This window comes from Marmota marmota, unplaced genomic scaffold (genome assembly GCF_001458135.2).
Source record: "Marmota marmota marmota unplaced genomic scaffold, marMar, whole genome shotgun sequence".
Lineage (NCBI taxonomy): Eukaryota > Metazoa > Chordata > Mammalia > Rodentia > Sciuridae > Marmota > Marmota marmota.
Window position 1 is genome coordinate 28,407,353 of NW_026000153.1, and position 4,256 is coordinate 28,411,608.

The 4,256-nt window shown below is 37.7% G+C and overlaps 1 pseudogene; it reads left to right on the top strand.

Moving 5' to 3' along the window:
* Positions 1–2,089: 2,089 nt before the first annotated feature.
* LOC107146092 lies at positions 2,090–3,338 on the top strand (annotated as a pseudogene).
* The last annotated feature ends 918 nt before the right edge of the window (positions 3,339–4,256 follow it).

Genomic DNA, 4,256 nt, shown 5'->3' on the forward strand with positions numbered 1-4,256 from the left:
GCTTTATTAAGGCTGGGAGGGGCATCCGAGAGAGAGAACTGAAGAGAAAGAGAACTGAGGAGAAGAACTGTCAGGGGCCTGAATAAACTGCTGAAAGAAGATTCCTGAGTGTTGCGTCTTCCTTGCGGGCAAGGGGGCGCTACAAGAAAGACAGAGTACCAGTGTGAAAATCTAATATGCGAGTAATTGATGTTCCTGAAGGGGAAGGAGATTGGGCACAGAGGCCACAGGCATGTTGTGTTAGTCAGCTCTGTGTCACTGTGACCTGAATACTTCAAAAGAACAACTTAGAGGAGGAAAAGTTTATTTTAGGCCCAAGGCTTGAGAGTTTTCAGTCTATAGCTGGCCAACTCCATTGTTCTGTGCCACATGTGAGGCAAGAGGACATGGAAGAAAGCTACTCAGCTCATGGCGTCTGGGAAGGAGAAAGAGAGACAGGAGAGGGAAGAAAGAAGAGAGAAGAAAGAAGAAAGAGAGAGCAAAAGGAAAGGGCCATAAGGAAGATGAACCATTCTAGGGCACACCCCCAATGACCCATCTTCCACCAAACCCCACCTCCCTACAGGTACCAACCAATTAGTCCATATAAACTGGAATGGACTGATTAGGATACAGCTTTCATAATGTAATCATTTCACCTCTTGAATTAATGCAGGAGATTTGGGGGAACACCTTATATCCAAACTATAACACATGGATTACTAGAACCCCCTCGGTTGTTAAGGAAGTCAGTTCCTGTGCTGACATGTTGAAGCATTGGGCCTACATTATATTTTTAGCAGGTGTACAGGTTCTGATCTAATTCCTAGCTCTTTGATCCACTGTAAGTTGACTTTTGTGCAGGATGAGAGATAGGAGTTAAGTTCCATTCTACTAACATATATTTTCTTCCAGTTTTCCCAGCACTGTTCATTAAAAGGCTATCTTTTTTTCGACTTGTGTTTTGGGCAACTTTGTCAAGTGTTAGATAACTGTATTTATGAGGGTTTGTCTCTTTTACTCTATTCCATTAGTCTTCATGCTGCCTGTTTTGGTGCCAGTACCATGCTTCTTTTGTTACTATAGGTCTGTAGTAAAATTATTATTATTATTATTTAGGATACAAGGAAAACAGTACTCCCATACATTCTTTGTGGAACTGCAGATTAGTGCAACCACTCTGCAAAGCATTATGGAGAGTCTTCAAAACCTAGGAAAGGAACCATAATATGACCCATCCATCCCACTCCTTGGTATGTATCCAAAAGATTTTAAATAAGCATACCACAGTAGTGCAGCCACATCAATGTTTATAGCATAAAGAAAAATGGCATTATGGTATTTGCTGGTAAATAGATGGAACTGGAGACTATCATGCTAAGTAAAATAAGCCAGTCTCAAAAATTCAAAGTCCAAATGCTTTCTTTAATATGCATAAGCCAATCCAAAATAAAGAGGGAGCCAGTCATTGTGACACATGCCTACAATTCTAGCAACTCAGGTCACTGAGGCAGAAGGATCACAGATTCAATGCCAGCCTCAGCAACATAGCAAGACTGTGAGCAATCTAGTGAGACTCTGTCTCAAAATAAACAGAAAATAAAGGGCCAGGGTTATCACTCAGTGATTAAGCACTTCTTAGGTCTAACCCCTGGTACAAAACCAAACCAAACAAAACAAAAACAAAATAAGGGGGTATAAAAATAGAATAAAGGTCAAAGGATTAGACAAAGGTAAATGAAGGAAAAAGGAAGAAGGGATGGGATAGGGAAAGACAGTGAAATGAATTTGACCTAAGGTTCCTGTGTACATACATGAATATACCACAGTGAATCTCACCATCATGTACATCCACAAGATACTAATTTTAAAAAACTATAAGTAAATAACAGAAAGACCAGTAGAGTATAGGAAAGGAAACAGGAAGGGAGAATGAGAGAGAAAGATGAAGTACTTGGGACTTAATTAGAACAAATTATATTCCATAATTTTATGGTTATGTCAAGATGAATCTTAATGTTTCATACAACTAAAAAGAACCAATTAAAAAAAAATCCTCCCAGGCTGGTTAAATTAAAATAAAACTATATCTACTTACAAAATTGTAAAGATGAAAAAGGGGTAAGTGTAGAATAAAAAATAAAAATATTACAAAGATAGATTACCTTTAAAAGATCAGGAATTAGACTGTCAATTTTTCATCAAAAAATGATGTAAGGTTGAATATGGCACATGAAATTCCAAGATGAAAGGTCAGAAATGCTGGAACTAATTAAAAGAAATTAAAGTGGAAAACACAACAGTAACCAGTATATTAGAAAGTGAACATTAGAATTACAACCTATACAGACACATTTGTTAGCTTACTCCTTTCTGCCTGTGGATGCTGCTGAGAAAGCATCATTCAAGTCTCTCTTCCTGCTTCCATCAAGTCTGAATCAGAATCGCTATTCATCATCAGAGGGCTGGGCTTTGAAACAACTAATGAGAGTCTGAGAAGCCATTTGGAGCAACGAGGAATGAACACTCATGGACTGTATGATTGTGAGAGATCCAAACACCAAAAACTCCAGGGGATTTGGGTTTGTCACTTATTTATTATGGAGGAAGTGGATGCAGCCATGAATGCAAGACCACACAAGGTAGATGGGAGAGTTGTGGAACCAAAGAGAGCCGTCTCAAAGAAGATTCTCAAAGACCAGGGGCCCACTTAGCTGTGTAAAAGATCTTTGTTGGTGGCATTAAAGGAGATACTGAAGAACATCACCTATAAGATTATAATGGGAAAATTGAAGTTATTGAAATAATGACTGATGGAAGCAGTGGAAAGAAAAGGGGCTTTGCTTTTGTAACTTTTGATGACCATGACTCTGTGGATAAGATTGTCATTCAGAAAAACCAGACTGTGAATGGCCACAACTGTGAAGTGAGAAAAGCCCTGTCAAAGCAATAAATGTCTAGTGCTTCATCTCGCCAACGAGGTCAAGATGGTTATGGATACTTTGTTGGTGGTCATGGAGGTAGTTTTGATGGAAATGGCAATTTTGGTCATTGGGGAAACTTCAGTGGTTGTGGTACCTCTGATGGAAGCTGTGGTGGTGGTGGATATGGTGGCATTAGGGATGGCTACAGTGGATTTGATAATGATGGAAGCAATTTTGGAGGTAGTGGAAGCTACAAAGATTTGGAAATTACAACTATCAGTCATCAAATTTTGGACCCATGGAGGGTAGAAACTTTGGAGGCAGAAGCTTTGGACCTCATGATGGTGGAGGCCAATACTTTGCCAAACCACAAAACCAAAGTGCTTTGGTGGTTCCAAAAGCAGCAGTAGCTATGGCAGTGGCATAAGGTTTTAATACTGCCAGGGAACTAAGCCTAGCAGGAGAGGAGAGCCAAAAAAGTGACAGGGAAGCTACAGGTTACAACAAATTTGTGAACTCAGCCAAGCACAGTGGTGGCAAAGCCTCACTGCTACAAAGAAGACATGATTTAGATAATACTCATATGTATAGGGGGAAAAAAAAACTTTAGGACTGTATTTGTGACTATTTGTGTAACAGGTTATTTTAGTTTCTGTTCTGTGGAAAGTGTAAAACATTCCAACAAAGGGTTTTAATGTAGACTTTTTGTTGTTGTTGTTGATTGTTAAATGTAATAGTCTGATCATGATACTGAATAAATATGTCTTTTTAAAAATGTACTATGTAAAGTTAGTCTTCTCTGAAGCCATCTTGGTAAAACTTCCCCAACAGTGTGAAGTTAGAATTCTTTTAGCATGATGCCAAGTTCAGAAACTTTGGTTTAGTTGTGACCTTCTGAAGTTCACCATTGAAAGGGTCATTTAAGCAGTTGTGGAATTATTTGGTTTATAAATTTAAAAATGATTGTTGGCACATCTTATGCAATATCTAAATTGAATAATGATACCAGATATGTAATAGATGGAAATGAAGCTTGTATATCATCCATTATCATGTGTAATGAATAAATGATTTAATGCTCTTGGGAAAAAAAAGAATTACAACCTATACACTATTATCTCAAAATAATACAAAATATGTAGTATAAGTGGAAGAAAAACAAGTATGAAGACAGTGTATTAGAATATCTGTCCTCATATTATATAGAAAAACAAATAATGTCAGGTATCTATGTATTTCTTTATCTACATAGACTTTGTGTGCATAAGTATGTGTATGTATACTGCTTCAAAGGAGTACCTACAATTTTAAGGATATACAGATGATGGAAGTAAAGAATAGAAATATCAATAA